Below are 19,528 nucleotides of genomic sequence, written 5' to 3'. Positions count from 1 at the left end.
ATGAAATAGCACACATGGTCGCTGCCTGCGGCCCTTGTGCGTCACAGGCCGCTGCCCCGAAGTCATCTTTGTCACAGTGGCCTTCGCCTGAGAAGCCCTGGGAGCGCATTCATGCTGACTTTGCGGGACCCTTTTTAGGTACTTATTGGCTCCTCGTAATTGATGCCTACTCTAACTTTCCTTTCATTGTCCGTTGCACGTCGCCTACCACCGCGGCAACCACCAGTGCTCTCGCCCGCATTTTTTCTTTGGAAGGCCTCCCCTCTACTCTTGTTACTGATAATGGTCCGCAATTTTCCTCTTCCGAATTTGCAGATTTTTGTGCTCATCACGGCATTATGCATGTCACGGCCCCGCCGTTCCATCCACAATCCAACGGTGAGGCTGAATGACTGGTCCACAAATTTAAGGCTCAGATGCGGAAACTTCTGAGTTCTTCTGCTGCTGATGATGCGCTTCTCCAGTTTCTGGCGTCTTACCATTTCACCCCCATGGGCGACCACAGCCCGACTAAGCTCTTACATGGCCGACAGCCCCGCACGCTCCTTCATCTTCTGCGGCCTTCCACCTCACGGCCGCGGGTTCCTTCACTTGGCCAGTTCACCGCCAACGACCTCGTCTGGGTACGGGGATATGGCAGGCGGCCAAAATGGAGCCCGGGCCGCATCTTACGACACTGTGGCAGATGCCTGTATGAAATCCAGATGGACATGGGTGTTGCAGTGTGTCATTCGGACCAGCTTCGGCCTCGTGTGCCAGCAACGCCTGTTCCGAATGCCGCTACACCACCTTCGGCTCTACCTGACGCTCGGGATCTTGGCATCTCTCAATACTCACAACACAGCCCTCTCACGGTCATGGCGATGCCAGCACAAGAACGGATGCCACCAGGAGATGTGCCCATGCAGGAACTGGATGACCATCCTATGTCAGAGCAAATCTACTCGCCTCCTCCTCCAAGGGACGCCGACACATCGCACATGCCTCCTGTCATATCAACTGGACTTGCCGCAATGGGCAGATTGGTGCATGGGGCCCCAGCCGATTCGACCCCTACGTCTCCTGTCATCTCGACCCATTATCATCTGGGACATTTCCGTCCATACGGGAAGCCTCCTCCTCGAGACTATACGGCGAGTCAAACAATGCCTATGGACGTTAGCCATCTCCAGGACACCTCCATCAAGACCAGTACAACAATTTCAAAGGTGGGAAAAGTGTTGTGACTCGCCGATCATTCAAAGCGCCGCCGCGCAATTATGCGCGTCCTCTACGTGCGGCGCTGTCTGACAGCCATGCAGCAGCTGCGCCACCTAAGCGGCCAGCCGAGCAGCGGCCGCTAGACTGAGACTCAGTGCTCATTCAAATGCTAATGTGTGCACATGTCTTGCTTGTCAACTTACTCTCTGACTTATATGTGTTGTGTTGTTCTGAAATATGTGTGTTAAACTTGACGTTATAACACTGAAACGTCCCAGAAACTCATATGTGAAGAACTGGATCATCCCCCATATAGTCCCGATCTTGCCCCTTCTGACTATCTTGTTTGGCCCACTCAAAGAGGCATTAAGGGGCCGTCGATTTGTCTCGGATGAAGCAGTGAAAGAAGCGGTGCATTTCTGGCTTGCAGCTCAACCGAGAACCTTCTTTTATGAGGGCATCAGGAAGCTTGTACAATGATGGACCAAGTGCATTGAAATGCAAGGAGACTGTGTTGAAAAATGATGTTCTTGTAAGTTTCCTATTTGATTACAATAAAATTTTATAACTACTTGGTGGATAATAATTGAATTACCCTCATATATGGAAGAGTTTCTAAACAAGGGTCTGACACCTATAACAGAGACAAATTCATTGGTCACTGTATACAGAAAATGCAAATACGTACCTATTACTACATGCTTTTCATCATCATAATCACATACAGATGATGTGCTGAGTACAAATATCCACAGAGCTCATCACAAAAGTATGGGATCATTAAGAAAATTTGATACCTAGTAGTAGCGCTTAAAAAAGTCTTCTCAGATTGATGAAACTGCTGTGTTATGTAGTCAAAACGAACACCACCTACAGAACAGATCAGGATTAAGAAGGAAAAAAAAACCAAGGGTTGCTTATCTCCACATGCTGGTCCCATCTCCAGGGGAATCAGAAGACTGCTTTGCAAATATGGCATCCAATCATCCAATGTATTTCATTGCCGCCAGCAAAGATAAAAAGGTCTACATTGTTACATTAAAAATGGCATAGCTCTCTAAAAGACCTTAATGTATACTATACTCCATGAGAATATGACCAAGTAGGATGGTGCAGTGGTTAAAACATTGGACTCTCTTTCAGGAATCTAGATATATTCTTTAGCTCCCAACATATTGCATCCATATGGTCCATGAAGGCAAATTTAGACTAAATACAGCATGCACAAAGTCATGTAAGCAGTCATTCTTCCCACACTCCATACACGACTGGAACAGGAAGAAACCCTAACATGTGGTACCATTGACTGTAATGTGGTGCAGGATCTGTCTTTGCACCATAATAATTAAGGATCTTGTGAAACCAAGAATTTAATAAAATCTTGTAAACAGAGACAGAGGCAACAATTTAAGGAAGGCTGGGAATCCAACATTCAGTTTACAAGGACATTCCAATCAATACTCATTTGTCAGAGCCAAAAAACGTGATGGAAGAAAAATTCACCTATAAATTGGATCACAACATCAGTAATCAAGTGCAGGTTGAAAGCACACATAATAACAGTGCTCAGAGCACCTGGAAATAATTGACAGCACATTATGTGCAAAATGGAATTGACAACTTGACTGGAAACCTGAAAATATACTATCCATCACATTGTTAGTTTCTCAAACATTATGCATGATTGTAAACACAATATCCATGCAGACTGGAGCACCATAAGAAAATTTGTACCAAGGCCAGGATTTGAACCCAGATCTTGTGCTCACTAGGCAAATGCACTAACCTCTACGCTATCCTGGCTCAGGGGCTTTCCACTACTGCATGGACTATCCTATCATGTCTCTCTTCTCAGTCCAAATTCTCATTCATGCCCAAGCCCTGAACTCTAACAGCATTGCAGAGGTTCTCAAATTGTACTGGAATAGCACCTCAGCATCAAATGAAATGGGCGGCCCTGCCTGAAACCTAGATACAGGTGCTTTTAATAAAATGAAAATATGTGTTTTCAGAGGCCTTCCCAGGTCTCAGACATATATGATGTATATATATATAGACTGAAGCAATAAATGAAAATTTGTACCAAGGCCAGGATTCAAATCCAGGTCTCCTGCTTTTTACGCAGATACAGTAACCTCTATGCCACCCTGACTCAGTGACTTTGAACAACGGCATGGAATACTCTAGTGTGCCTCCCTCCTCAATACAAATTCCAAAGTGGACTGAGGTGAGAATGGGAATTTGAAGTGAGGATAGAGGGTTGCTAGGGTAGTCTGTGCAGTTGTGCAAAGCCACTGTGTAAGGGTGACATAGTGGTTAAAACACACACACACACACACACGCCAAAAAAATTTGATACCTATCATATAATACTTTCCTAAGAATAGTGTCTACTTCTGATTTCACAGTTATGTATTATTTAATACTGAGAATTAACACTAATATGCTTTTACTTGTCTTAAAACATGTTTAGGTGTCTGTGTAGACATGCCTGAATTTCCAAATAAGCCTTCTCCCCTGCCCTCCCCCATATATACAATTTGCATATAATTAAGCAGTAGGTGCAGAATACTGTTTCAGTTTTTCGGTAATTTTTATCTATAGGTCATGGTTAATCAGACCAATAGAATTAGAGAGATATAAGGACATCCTTCAGTTCATTTTGGAGGGTTACTGGCGGTAAGGACCATCTTCAAAATACCATCAATTGTTCTTGCAGACGAGTTCTTTCTGCTTAAATCATTATACATATTACTAATATACTTGTTTTTATTCAAAGAATTGGGCGAATAGTCATACTTTGTGTTATTTTTTGAAAAATCATAAATGCGGCAAGGAAAGTACTGGAAGAATATAAGTAGTTCAGGAATAAATGAGACAAATACAGCTCACCAAATAGTAGAAGTGTTAAATTGCTGACAATGACACAAAAAGATTGAAAACTCCCCTCCCTTCCCCTTCCGCACACTGGGACTGCAGTTCAGTAGGTACATTTGGCTGAGAGATGGTACTGAGTAGGGTGGGTAGAGGGAGAAAAGACAACAGGAAGGATTGGGGAAGGGTGATTAACAGGGGGATAGCAGGTGTGCGAGGTAGGAATGCAGGAGAGAGAGGCCACAGTCACATGGGATAGAAATGGGACACATGGGCACTCATATGGCACACAATGACACTGCTGTGGAGGAGGGGTCTGGGAAGAGCTGACAGGACAGAGGAAGGAGAGACTGTTGGGTACAGGGTATGGATGCAGTGGGTTAGCGGATATTGATGCCAGGAGGATTACGGGAACAAAGAATGTTTTTTATGGATAACTCCATCTACATAGTTCAAAGAAGCTGATGTGGTGTGTGTGTGTGATGGGGAGTGGGGGATACCTCTGCCATAATGATCCTTCCCCAGTGGTCCAACACAACCTCCAATTGCTAATCAAATCCTATACATAGTCCTTGGTGTTTGGAACCATGCACCATCACTAGTCATTTCCTTTCCTACTCCATTTGCAAATGGAGCAAGGAAAAAACAATGATCTATGTGCCCTCATAAAAGCCCTAATTTCTATTATCTTGTCTTCCCAGTCCATAGGCAAAATATATGTTAGTGGCAGTAGAATCGTTCTGCAGTCAGCAGCAAATGCCTGTTCTCTAAATTCTCTCAGCAGGGTTTTTTGAAAAGAACATTGTCTTTCTTCCAGGGAATCCTATCTGAATTCACAAAGCATCTCCGTAACTCTTCCATGTTGATCAAAGATACCGGTAATAAATCTAGCAGCATGGTTCTGTATTGTTTCGATGTCCTCCTTTAATCCTACATGGTGGAGACCCCAGGCACTTGAGCTGTTCTCAGGAATGGGTTACACAAATGTTCCACAAGCAGTCTCCTTGGCAGATGGGCTAGCCTTTTCTAAAACTCTCCCAATAAAACAAAGTCAACCATTTGCCTTCTCTACAACTGTCCTTACATGCTCATTACATTTCATTTAGCTTTGCAGTGTTATGCCTAGCTACAACATGACTGTGTCAAGCAGCACACCTCTAATACTCTATGCAAACATTACAAGATTGTTTTTCCTATACACCTTCATCAAACTACATTTTTCTAAATTTAGTGCAAGGTGCTATTCATTAAATCAAATAGAAATTCTGCCCAAGTCATCTTCAGTTCTTCTACAGTCACTCAATGACTATACTTCCACATACATTAAAGTATATTGTAATGTTACACATATGTAGGTGAGCGATTCTCCCGCCTAGAACTGCTATGAGGCAGGGTGAATTGTTTCTATGCCTGAATGGTAGCAGGCCCTTGGGCCGAAGATGTGGGGTGGTATGACTAACTCCAGGTGGCCCCAGGTGCAGAGACGTTGCGTGAGTAACAGAAAGCGAGTAAAACCCAGTTTTGGGTAATCTTGACAGTGGTCACTCATTTAAGAGGACTGACTATGGACTTTCAGACAATCTGAAAGATGGCTTCTTACAGCTCTTTGAAAGTTGACTGTAAATCAGAGTCAGATAAAAAGGCAAATCTGAATAAATCTGCAATCTCAGAAAAATGAGATATATCCAATGATACAACATTTTCAATATCTGTAAAACTACAGAAGTTAATTTTTTACATTGACTAAACATTTCCATAATGAGCCTCTGAATTAACAACTTTTAAATGCTTCATGTGATTTCAAACAAACGACATCCCATACTACAGCATTACACTATAGCCATCATCCACAAAAGCTGTGTATTTGTATCTATTTTACTTCTTGATTTATTATGTTTCTTATATCCTTTCATTATGCAATGTCTGTTATAAAACAGCGTTCTCTACAGTAACACACCAAATGAATGAGGCATGACTACCTCATATTGTGTCATACTTGTGTATTTCTTTAATGAATATGTTACTATTTTTGCTAGATATTTATTTAACTACCAATTATAATTGCTAATATAAAATCATGATAATTTAAGAATTGATTGCTCACATGTATTAACTAATACAGTCCTTGAAAACAGGGCCAAAAGACGCTTCTGTCAAGCAGGCCTACATAATTGCTTAAACAATGTTCAATGACAATCTGTTGTCATTTAACATGAGTACACTTGCACAAGAATACTGGCTTATTTATTTATGAGCAAACCTTTATTTATATTTATTCTGCATAGTCTGAGTGTGATTGAATGTTTACATTTATTATTTAAATATTGTAATATATTAGTTTACTCCAGGAAATGGCCAAGCTGGGTCACATAATGATGTCTGTAGACTTTAAGAACCAAGTATTTTGATAGGGTTGGGCTTTAGCTGATGGAAAAGCAGACAGTGGCAGTACACCACTGGAGTCAAGTGGAAAGTGGAGAGAGAGAGAGAGAGAGAGAGAGAGAGAGAGAGAGAGAGAGAGAGAGAGACTTTTCAAAGTGGTGCACTCAAGGGAGCAATACTGGACACTATGATGTTTGTTCTGGAAGAAGGGAGAGTACTTTTCAGAGTGGTGCACTCAAGGGAGCAATTCTGGACACTATGATGTTTGTTTTGGAAAAAGGCAGAACTGCTTGTAATATCATGTGGTGTTTGATCAAGTGAGTGATAGATTCTGGGTGATGAATAGCTGCTATGAGACTAACTTTTGAGTACACTTTAACATTTTAACATTTGTGCTTGTAGAAAGCAACCTACACAAGCGCGCGCGCGCGCGCCCACACACACACACACACACACACACATACACACACACACACACACACACACACTGAAAGAATCTCCACTCTTGTCAACATACACCTCCAATTACTCACCATCTAGCATCTATTGTTAAAAATATAAACCAGTTCCTTTACTGACTCTCAACCATCCCCACCTGGATCTCTATTCATCACTGTTGATGCCACCTTCCTACACACCAATATCTTCCGTGTCCATGGACTTGCTGCTATTGAACACAGTCTCTACCAACATTCTTCCAAATTCAAACTTACTACCTCACTCGTCACACAGCTAACCAGTTACATCTTCAAATACTACTTCTGTTATGAAGGGAAGATTCATTAACAAATCCACAGCTTGGCCATGGGCATTTGAACACTCCCATTCCAATCTGTTTATGAGTCATCTAGAGGATACCTCCCTACCCTCTGAAAACCCAAAACCACTGGTTTGGTTTAGGTTCACTGATGATATCTGCATCATCTGGACCCAGGACCAAGATGCCCTATCCTCATTCATCCGAAACCTCAACACCTTCCCTCCCATTCACTACACCTGGTCTTTCTCAGAATAATGTTCCACCATCCTGGATGTTAACTTCCACCTCGCTGATAGTTCCACCCGTACCTCTGTAGATATCAAGCCCATGAACCATCAACAGTACCTGCATTTTGACAGCTGTGATCCCTTCCATGCTGACCAGTCACTCCTATAGAGCCTGAGCATTGGTGGACAGCATAATTTCAGTGATGAGAATTTCCTTGCCTGGATTTTGAAGGTGTCACAAAGACAGGCAATATCCAACAAACCTAGCCCACAAACAGATTTCCTGAACTGTATTGGCACACACCTGCAAGAACCCAGCTGAAAAGAAGCACCACCCTCATCGACTAATATTATCCTCAACAGGAACAACTGAATTGTGCACTTTGCCAGATTTTTGACTGTCTATCATCTTGCCCTGAAATGAGGGATATCCTACCCACAATTGTTCCCAACCCCCCTAAAGTGGTATTCTGTCACCATCCATCCTACACAACCTTCTGGTCAATTCCTATGCCACTACTGCACCCAATTCCCTGCCTTAAGAGGCCATATCCCAGTGAAAGATCCAGTGCAAGACTTGCCTTATTCACACACCCAGCATTTTTTACACTAGTCTTTTCATAGGCTCATCCTTTCCCATCAGAGAAGGGGCCACCTGTGAAAGCAATCATGTCCTGTATCTGCTCTGTTGCAGTTCCTGCAAACCATTCTATGTGAGCACAACCACCAATCAGCCATTGCCAAACTGTGGTCAAGAGCAGGATTGGAAACCCAGTGGAGTTCAAATGGGTCTCTCACCGCCCCCCCCCCCCCTCCCCCGCAGACCATGTTCTTTGGATCCTCCCCCACTCCCGCCCCCCAGCACCAGCTTTCCTGTATTATGTAGGTGCGAGTGAGTTATCCTTGCAACAATTCATTGTTCCTGTAATCTTCTTGTCCTCAGTCTCCACTGACTCACTCACTCACATTCTCTAGCAAAAAATCTCCCTCTTCTTCTATTCTGTCACTCCTCCCTATCAACTCCTCCACATTATAGTCACTGTGTGCTGTATGAACTCACTGGCTCTGGTGCCCATGTTTGTACTCCTATCCTGTGTGCCTACTGTCTCTCTGTCCTGCATTCCTACCCTGCACACTTGCTGCCCCCCTCTGTACCATCAGCCACCATTCCCCAACCTTTCCCACCTCCTTCCTGCCTCTACATATCCCACCAGTCTACCTCATCCCAGTCTACCTGCTAACTCTACAGTCTCCTTACACTGAAAAGTACCCCAATACAAAAAAAAGTAAAATGAGGTTTAATTACAAAAAAGTTAAGCAGCAATATGAACAATGCTTATATTTAATGCTACAGCTGTAAACTATATTATGAGAACTGCTCAAAAAATTCCAGAACTTCACCCACAATTTTTTTCTATACTTACCTTTTACTTATTGTGCATGGTCTCCTTTGAAATATTCTCCTCCACAATTGAAATACCATTTCCAATGTCGTTTCCACTTTCAGAAACAATTTTGGTATGTCTCTTGCTGGATGGCGTGAAGCACCACCTGTGAATTTTCTTTTATCTTATCCATCATTGAGATCTTCGCCCTTACAATAGGATTTTCAACTTTTGAAATTAGAAAAGAAAAGTCCACAGGGGTTAGGTCTGGAAGGTACAGAGGATGAGGCAGCACAGCAATTTCATTTTTTGTGCAACAGTTATGCACCAATAGGGATGAATGTGTGGGTGCGTTATTGTGATACAGGAGCCATGAACTGTTTTGCCACATCTCAGCCATTCATGATGAACTAACCTATCAGAGTCAAAGAAAACTATCAGCAGGGTTTTGACATTTGACGTGATCTGATGAGCTTTTTCTTGGTTTTGGAGAACCTTCCCCAAGCCATTGTGAAGATTGAACCTTGGGCTCAACATCTAACCATAGACCAATATCTCATCAGCAGATTCTCTTAAGCCACATCTCATTCTCATTTGCATGATCCAAAAGCTGTTGTGAGGCGAATGTCTTTCTGGTCTTGACTCATTAGCCATGGGACGAACTTGGTGGCAACACAGTGCATTCCAAGATGCTGTTTCACAATTTCATGATATGATCCAACTGAAATGTTACATTCTTCTGCAAAGTCTTGGACAGTCAGTCTTTGATTGGCATTCACAATCTAATTGACGTTCCTGACATGATTATCATTGGTAGTTGTTAAAGGGCATCCTGAATGAGGGTCATCTTTAACTTCCATCCAGCTATTTTTAAACCATGTGAACCATTTGTAAACCAAGTAAGGCTTAAGCACTCATCATTGTCAGCTTCCTGCATCATTTGGTGTGTCTCTGTAATGGTTTTCTTGAGTTTCGTGCAAAATTTAATGCAGATGCACTGCTCCTCTACTCCCACTTCAGAATTTACAAACTGTGCTACACAACATTCCACTAAATACAGCACTGAACAATAACTGACAGACATTCAACAATGAAACTTCCAGCAGTTACACATTAAATACAGGCATGAGCAAGGATGCCAACCACATTTCTCTCCAATACTCCATTGGTGTGATATTACGAATGTTCCATAATATTTTGAACAGACCTCATATAGTTATTTTAATTTTATTGTGTGATTGTTACATCTACTGATGAAATCAGTTACACAGTATATATAATTTTTGAGAGAAGATGAATCACTCTTGGTGTATCAAGAACAGCAATCCCATATACCTATGCAATACTTGAACCCAAATCTGATTCGGGAGAAAGAAGACTAATGCATTTGTTGGTCTTTTCCTTGTTTCTTTATTGTTTTCTTTAATTCTTTTCAACATAAACATAAACATGTATGGCTCAATCTTTTTATGAGCTCAATGAAATACTGCAAATCATTCCAAAGATCATGAACAGTATGTTTTCTTTTATTGTGTGCCACACTGTCACAATCATTGACTGTTTAGTGGATCATAAAGAATAGATTTTAAAGTGTCTCTTTCATGAGAAATCAATAAAAATGGAGATTTTAAAACAAAAAAGAAGTTGGTTCATGAAAAGTGCCACCAGCTATTATTAAAAAAAAGTAAGTTTCCTGTTTATCGTTAATAAGAAAATTTGTTTGTTGGAAATGTGGTGCTTTAACTTAACTGTCACAATCTGCATGATCAATTTGCTCTTGGTAACCACTATCAATGGCCCACAGAGGTCTGTCCTAGCACGCGTCATTTCCAAGATGTGTCATTCACAAAGGCACCAGAGCACAGAAAAATATACAATGTGAGTTGATGTCATGATTAGGGTCCAGCGTTTGCATTTCAGAAAAGCGGGCTTCAGTTCCACAAGCTCTACATCATGTCCCTAAATTGATCAAGATAAATAATAAGATTCACTTTGAAAAGATCAGCCCTATACTCTGCTTATCCTTACTCAACCCAAACTTGTGCTTCATCTCTAACAATCCCAGCAACAAAAGGATAATAAACCCTAATCTTCCTATGCTGAGTTATAGTTGTTTAGTGACAAAAATGCTAGTTGCTGTCAGCTGACATACACATGCCAAGTGGCAAAGACTTCCCGCATTGTCCGCCAGAGGTATTGGGTTTTTGTTGGTTTAGCACTTCTTAATTAATAGGACTTTCCATGGCTGTTATTCTTAGAGACCAATTCTTTCTAGTTTTTCTGACACAGTTTACATACTGTTAACAATTTGTCAGTGCTAAGAAATGTTGTTGTTGTTGTTGTTGTGGTCTTCAGTCCAGAGACTGGTTTGATGCAGCTCTCCATGCTACCCTATCCTGTACAAGCTGCTTCATCTCTCAGTAACAACTGCAGACTAAATCCTTCTAAATCTGCTTAATGTATTCATCTCTTGGTCTCCCTCTATGATTTTTACCCTCCGCGCTGGCCTCCAATACTAAATTGGTGATCCCTTGATGCCTCAGAACATGTCCTACCAACCGATCCCTTCTACTAGTCAAGTTGTGCCACAAATTTCTCTTCTCCCCAATCCTATTCAATACCTTCTCATTAGTTATGTGATCTACCCATCTAATCTTCAGCATTCTTCTGTAGCACCACATTTCAAAAGCTTCTATTCTCTTCTTGTCCAAACTATTTATCGTCCATGTTTCACTTCCATACATGGCTACACTCCATACAAATACTTTCAAAAACGACTTCCTGACATTTAAATCTATACTCGATGTTAACAAATTTCTCTTCTTCAGAAACGCTTTCCTTGCCATTGCCAGACTACATTTTACATTCTCTACTTCGACCATCGTCAGTTATTTTGCTCCCCAAATAGCAAAACTCCTTTACTACTTTAAGTGTCTCATTTCCTAATCTAATTCCCTCAGCATCACCCGACTTAATTCGACTACATTCCATTATCCTCATTTTACTTTTGTTGATGTTCATCTTATATCCTCCTTTCAAGACACTATCCATTCTGTTCAACTGCTCTTCCAAGTCCTTTGCTGTCTCTGACAGAATTACAATGTCATCGGCAAACCTCAAAGTTTTTATTTCTTCTCCATGGATTTTAATACCTACTCCAAATTTTTCTTTTGTTTCCTTCACTGCTTGCTCAATATACAGATTGAATAACATCGGGGAGAGACTACAACCCTGTCTCACTCCCTTCCCAATCACTGCTTCCCTTTCATGTCCCTCGACTCTTATAACTGCCATCTGGTTTCTGTACAAGTTGTAAATAGCCTTTCGCTCCCTGTATTTTACCCCTGCCACCTTCAAAATTTGAAAGAGAGTATTCCAGTCAACATTGTCAAAAGCTTTCTCTAAGTCTACAAATGCTAGAAACGTAGGTTTGCCTTTCCTTAATCTAGCTTCTAAGATAAGCCATAGGGTCAATATTGCCTCACGTGTTCCTATATTTCTACGGAATCCAAACTGATCTTCCCCGAGGTCAGCTTCTACTAGTTTTTCCATTCATCTGTAAAGAATTCGTGTTAGTATTTTGCAGCCGTGACTTATTAAACTGATAGTTCAGTAATTTTCACATCTGTCAACACCTGCTTTCTTTGGGATTGGAATTATTATATTCTTGTTGAAGTCTGAGGGTATTTCGCCTGTCTCATATATCTTGCTCACCAGATGGTAGAGTTTTGTCAGGACTGGCTCTCCCAAGGCTGTCAGTAGTTCTAATGGAATGTTGTCTACTCCCGGGGCCTTGTTTCGACTCAGGTCTCTCAGTGCTCTGTCAAACTCTTCACGCAGTATCATGTCTCCCATTTCATCTTCATCTACATCCTCTTCCATTTCCATAATATTGTCCTCAAGTACATCGCCCTTGTATAGACCCTCCATATACTCCTTCCACCTTTCTGCTTTCCCTTCTTTGCTTAGAACTGGGTTTCCATCTGAGCTCTTGATATTCATACAAGTGGTTCTCTTATCTCCAAAGGTCTCTTTAATTTTCCTGTAGGCAGTATCTATCTTACCCCTGGTGAGACAAGCCTCTACATCCTTACATTTGTCCTCTAGCCATCCCTGCTTAGCCATTTTGCACTTCCTGTCGATCTCATTTTTGAGACGTTTGTATTCCTTTTTGCCTGCTTCATTTACTGCATTTTTATATTTTCTCCTTCAATCAATTAAGTTCAATATTTCTTCTGTTACCCAAGGATTTCTACTAGCCCCCATCTTTTTACCTACTTTATCCTCTGCTGCCTTCACTACTTCATCCCTCAAAGCTACCCATTCTTCTTCTACTGTATTTCTTTCCCCCATTCTTGTCAATTGTTCCCTTATGCTCTCCTTGAAACTCTGTACAACCTCTGGTTCTTTCAGTTTATCCAGGTCCCATCTCCTTAAATTCGCACCTTTTTGCAGTTTCCTCAGTTTTAATCTACAGTTCATAACCAATAGATTGTGGTCAGAGTCCACATCTGCCCCTGGAAACGTCTTACAATTTAAAACCTGGTTCCTAAATCTCTGTCTTACCATTATGTAATCTGTTTGAAACCTGTCAGTATCTCCAGGCTTCTTCCATGTATACAACCTTCTTTTATGATTCTTGAACCAAGTGTTAGCTATCATTAAGTTGTGCTCTGTGCAAAATTCTACCAGACAGGTGCAAAATTCTACCAGACGGCTTCCTCTTTCATTTCTTACCCCCAATCCATATTCACCTACTACGTTTCCTTCTCTTCCTTTTCCTACTACCGAATTCCAGTCACCCATGACTATTAAATTTTCGTCTCCCTTCACTATCTGAATAATTTCTTTTATTTCATCATACGTTTCTTCAATTTCTTCGTCATCTGCAGAGCTAGTTGGCACATAAACTTGTTCTGCTGTAGTAGGCATGGGCTTCATGTCTATCTTGGCCACTATAATGCGTTCACTAAGCTGTTTGTAGTAGCTTACCCGCATTCCTATTTTTTTATTCATTATTAAACCTACTCCTGCATTCCTCCATTTTGATTTTATATTTATAACCCTGTATTCGCCTGACCAAAAGTCTTGTTCCTCCTGCCACCGAACTTCACTAATTCCCACTATATCTAACTTTAACCTATCCATTTCCCTTTTTAAATTTTCTAACCTACCTGCCCGATTAAGGGATCTGACATTCCACGCTCTAATCCGTAGAACAACAGTTTTCTTTCTCCTGATAATGACGTTCTCCTGAGTAGTCCCCGCCCGGAGATCCGAATGGGGGACTATTTTACCTCCGGAATATTTTACCCAAGAGGACGCCATCATCATTTAACCATACAGTAAAGCTGCATGCCCTCGGGAAAAATTACGGCTTTAGTTTCCCCTTGCTTTCAGCCGTTCGCAGTACCAGCACAGCAAGGCCGTTTTGGTTAGTGTTACAAGACCAGATCAATCAATCATCCACACTGTTGCCCCTGCAACTACTGAAAAGGCTGCTGCCCCTCTTCAGGAACCACACGTTTGTCTGGCCTCTCAACAGATACCGCTCCGTTGTGGTTGCACCTACAGTACGGCTATCTGTATCGCTGAGGCACGCAAGCCTCCCCACCAACAGCAAGGTCCATGGTTCAATATTAATTTCTATATGAGATTAATTGTCTTCCTCCTTGTGCATTGAATAAAATACTTTCCTTCCTTTCATGCTGGAATTTATGTCTTGTATTACAGCTAAATTTCAAGAACACACAGGAATATTTGTCATTAGCTAATCTCCTACTTAGCTAACCGCCTAGAAGTTCTAAAACTGGTTACCCTAATGTGACTTAGCCACATTATACACTGAAAAATAGATTTAACATGACTGATTGCTGTGCATTTACCTGCCTTCTGGCCACACACTCCAGCACTGTGGTTCATGGAAGTGGAGGCTCTATGCTGAAATTACGACAGACTCTACTAAATTCAAGAGTTTGGTAAGCCATCTAGACAAGTTTGTCACATAAATTGAAGGTGCAATCACAGCCCCTTCTGAAGACAGAACTGATACATAGTGTGTCCACCTCACAAGAGGAATGTATTCGGCAAGTTTGTTGGTGACATGAGGCCATCACAATGCTTGAGGCACCTACAGAGTAAAGTTGATACTGGTACTGTGTCTGATAGCCTATTATGTACCTCGTGGAGCAGTGGTCTACCACCTCAAGTGAAAGCCATTATTGCATCACAAACTACCAAGGCCTTGCATGCAATGGCTGAATTAGTGGACAAGATATTTGACGTCATAATGCCTGCGAAAGTGCAGTGATGGCGTCATGTAAGAGCTTTTCATAAACAATGGTTTCATACATGGATTATAATCTTCTGGCCATCAAGGTTGATTTGTTGATGAAACAGTTCGATGAACTGTTGACCTGTCAGAACCACTGTAAGGTCAGAAACTGCTACCAGTGGCGTTTGAGGAGCTGTTCTTCTACATCTTCCTCAACCTCTGGGACAGGCCAACCTGCAGTCTGATGGTATCATAGAATATTTTGGAAATGCACAGTGCCATGTACTCGCCCAAATGCCAGCAGCAGTTGGATGCAAGTGTGTTGACTGATTGCGGGATTATGTCACATTGCTTATTTACCAGTAATCATAAATCAGGGCAAAAATACTGAATGGACACTGGATCAGACCTGTGTGTTTCCACACATGCAGTTACACAGCAAATGACCACCAACCACTTTCTGTCTGACTGCCATTACCGATTCAACAATAACGGTGTAGGGCACACGGCATATCAATCTTGGCTTCAGACTGTGATGTGACCTAGAAAGGGATTTTATGACTGCCATTGTATAGAAACCCATAACAGGAGCAGATTTCCTTCCATATCACAAGCACACTCAACTCGTGGACCACATCACCCAGCCTATCAACATCAGATTTCGAAGGATCGCAGCCACACACACAGCTGAGCTCATACAATCCACAAGCATGTTGTACAAAGACTTACTGCAGAAGTTTACAGCCTCGATGCGACCTCCTGGAACGCTAAACGAGTTGTATCATGACATGGTGCACTACATTAAAACTACCAATGTTCCTCCCATATGCTGTCAACCTAGACATTTGGCACCAAACTGCCTGGTCACAGCAGAATTTGATAGTATGCTGTGTGCAGATGTTAGGCGAGTGTTGGGTACTCCTTGGTGATCCCCACTTCATTTGGTACCTAAGAAGTGTGATGTATGAAGGCCATGTGGAGATTATGAAGCTCTCATTGTCAGAATTGTGCCAGATTATTACCCTGTACCCTTTCTACAAGTTTATAACTATGGATAGAGTGGTGTGACCTCATTCAGTGTCCTAACACTGTGCTAAGGTGTACACTCAGATTCCTGTAGCCAAGGAAGACATAGCAAGTATGGCCACAATCACTGTGATTCATTTGCAAGTTGGTTCATGATGTTTGGTCTTTGCAGTGCAGTACAAACATGGGGAAGGTTGATGGACTATATGTTGCAGGGGCTCCCAAATTGTTTTGCATACATGGATGCCATTCTGATTTTCTCAGCCTTGCCAGAGTAACATCAGCAGCATCTAACTAAGGTGCTTCAAAAAATTCCAGCAGTACAGCATAGTCCTGAACACCACCAAATGCATTTTTGGTCAGACAGAGATCAATCTTGTTGTCAGGTTCAGTACCATTACCTAAGAAAGTTGAGACTACCTTACAACTCCCACAACCAAGCACTTTTAAAGAAATGCATCAGTTCCTCAGCTTGCTAAATTTTTACCAGCAAAATCTGCTGCTTGCAAATGAATTGCAGAAACCATTAAAAGCCTCACCTACTGTCCCAAAGAGCAAAGACAACTCAAACTGTTCTGAAGTTGGATAGCATGATCTACGCTTTTGAGGTAACCAAACAAAGCATAGCAGATGCTGCCTTTCTCATACATCCTGACCCAGATGCTCCCTTGGTATTAGTGGTCGATGCAAATCGGACAGTGACTAGCACAGTACCACAAGAATGGTATGACGATGCATGGCAGCTGCTAGCTCTCTTCTCACATAAACTTTCGCTGTCACAATGAAAATGGGGTCCTTATAATAGAAAGCTTCGGGCAATCTATGAGGCCATTACATACTTCATACATCAACATGAATTATGTCAATGCAGCAAAATTGATCACCATGTGCATGAACTGATAAGCGACTTTCTGGATACAATTGCTTGCTTTGTGCGATATTGAAGTGGTAGGCCCTTTGCCTCCATCCAACGGCCAACACTAAATATTGACAATGATCGGCTGCTTCACCAGATTGCTGGAAGCAGTGCCAGTTGATAACATTTCCATAGAGACTTTAGCTTCTGCCTTCGTGTCCACATGACAGCATGTTTCAACAGTCCTCTGCACATCACAATGGACCACAGACACCAGTTGAATCTGACCTGTTTGTGCAACTTAACAAATTCTGTGGCACTATGCACCATGAAAACACAAGTTACCACCCAACCAGTAATGAGAAGATAACACTCTGGCACTGCTCGCTCTCTGAAGGCTGTGCTCATGTGTCATAACTCAGACTGGACAACAGCATTACCATTGGTCTTGCTGGTCTGTGAAGCACATACGAACATGATCTGGTGTCTCCATCATCTAAGCTAGTTTATGGAGATACACTGTGACTACCAGGTGAATTTATTGAACCACAGGCAGTCCATATAGATACATCAACCAATGCAAATTTTGATTCTTTCCCCAGAGAACAAATCATTCAAATCCAACCTCATTAAACATTGGGGCTTGGCACTTCACCCACCTGCATGCACTGTAAGGTACAATCACACATACATATCAACCTACACGCAGATGGAGTGAAGCCAGCACTGACACCTCCACACACAGGCTCTCACTGAAGAGAGGCAAAAGAACCATCAGTGTCCTTATTGACGACAAGCCCTGTACTGTCTTGCTGGACAGAGAGAAGCCTGCATACATATTCCAAGGTGAACTTACTGCTATACCATGGCACCTATTTATTGCAACACTTGCACCAACATGAGAGGATTGGGACATGGGATCCATTTTGCAGCACACTACTTGGATGATGCTCCACTTTCCCAGAGGTGGCTGCTGTAGCAATAAAATCACTAGTTGCTATCAACTGATGTACATACACCAAGTGTCAAAGAGTTCATGCGCTATCTGCCAGAGGCACTGTGTTTTCATTGGTTTAGCACTTCTTGATTAATATGACTTTCCATTGCTGTTTTTCTTAGAGTCCAATTCTTTCTAGTTTTTAGAGACAGTTTGCATATTGCAATTAACTTCTCAGTTGCTAAGAAATACTAATTTCCAGACAAGATTAATTGTGTCCTTCCTTGTGTATTGAATAAAGTTCTTTCCTTCTTGTTATGTCAGATTTTATGTTTTTGTATTACGGCTAAATATCAAGAACATACAAGAGTCTTTGTCAAATAGTTAATCTTCTAGAAGTTCCAAAAGTTGTATTAATTCTATTTTAATGATTAACAATGAGAACTGAGGGATTGCAAGAGAACACAAGCTTTTCACAAACATTTGAAGTTCTTCTGCACTCTCAATATTTTATCATGAAGGACTTTATAGTGCATTTCAGGAGCTGACACATCGTCCTCATGTGTCTTTGTATGCTTTAAATGGGTGATACTACAAGTTAATGAACCAGGAGAAAATTTCAACCTTGTATATACCTTCAGTCTGCTTTATAAATTTCTCCCCAGCATTCTTCTCATAATTTCTCTGTAAACATTATGATCTTGTCATTGTGTATGATTCTGATGTGATGGAGAACAATTTCATTATCTCGAATAGCCATCTCAGATAAATGTGGTCCTGCAGTCATACACAGAGATAATGATAAAGACATGTTGATATCAACTTGGGAGACAGCATTTCATGTCGTTTTTTCAATTTTTGTAGCATTTGTCAATGGGTATTACCCACACATACTCAACAGGTCAATGATCTAGTGTCTGCACCCAATAGGGGTTTTGATAAATATTTTAGAGAATGTGTACAATAATATGAGAAGAGAAGAGTTGCAAACATGGCAACAAAATTAGCTAGATAAAGATTCAATTGTATTCACCAATGTTCAGTGTTCCCTTAATAAATATCATAGATCTATAGCTATTATAAGCCATGACTCCCCCTATGATGACATCCTGAGCTGGTCCCATTCCAGCTGCCTCATATACAACTGCCTGATACTTTACACCCACATAGTAAAAGTCACGTTTGCAATGATCATCACATTTTCAGATCTAACACCTGCCATGATTTAGCTGTAAAACCACTAATCAATCGTTTATATGACAACATGATCAAATGTTAACAAAGAAATTTACTAACCAATTTGGTATAAATCACAGAAGAAAAGTATTTTATAACAGACTCATACACAATGATAAGATCACAATGTTTACTGAGAAATTACAGGGAGAATGCTGGGGTGAAATTTATAAAGCAGACAGTGTTGAAGGAAAATTTAACTTTTTCTTAAATTTATTCTTACAGCACTTCGAGTCTTGCCCCCACTAAAACAAACAAGGATGTAATTGAACAAAAGCAAGGATAAGGAGTAGGTAACTCCTCGGATTAAAGCATCTTGTGCTAGGAGGAAAAAGTTTCACATAAATCAAAGAACAAACTGCAGTCAAGGT

General features: G+C 41.4%; 1 protein-coding gene across 2 annotated transcripts in view; it reads right to left on the bottom strand.

Moving 5' to 3' along the window:
- Nucleotides 1-19,528, bottom strand: part of LOC126263042 (CLIP domain-containing serine protease B9-like) — a 186,991-nt gene that overhangs the window by 110,827 nt on the left and 56,636 nt on the right. Inside the window, exon 1 of one of the 2 annotated variants that reach the window (XM_049960026.1) lies at nt 8,868-8,954. The exons of the other annotated variant lie outside the window; for it this stretch is intronic. The gene's annotated coding sequence lies outside the window, so the exon portion shown is untranslated. Of the gene's footprint in view, nt 1-8,867; nt 8,955-19,528 lie in introns of those variants that run through there. 2 annotated transcript variants of the gene reach the window in all.

The sequence above is a fragment of the Schistocerca nitens genome, chromosome 1, assembly GCF_023898315.1.
Source record: "Schistocerca nitens isolate TAMUIC-IGC-003100 chromosome 1, iqSchNite1.1, whole genome shotgun sequence".
Classification (NCBI taxonomy): Eukaryota; Metazoa; Arthropoda; class Insecta; order Orthoptera; family Acrididae; genus Schistocerca; species Schistocerca nitens.
The sequence above is the reverse complement of the archived record's forward strand: the minus strand, read 5'-3'. Positions and strand labels throughout refer to the sequence as shown.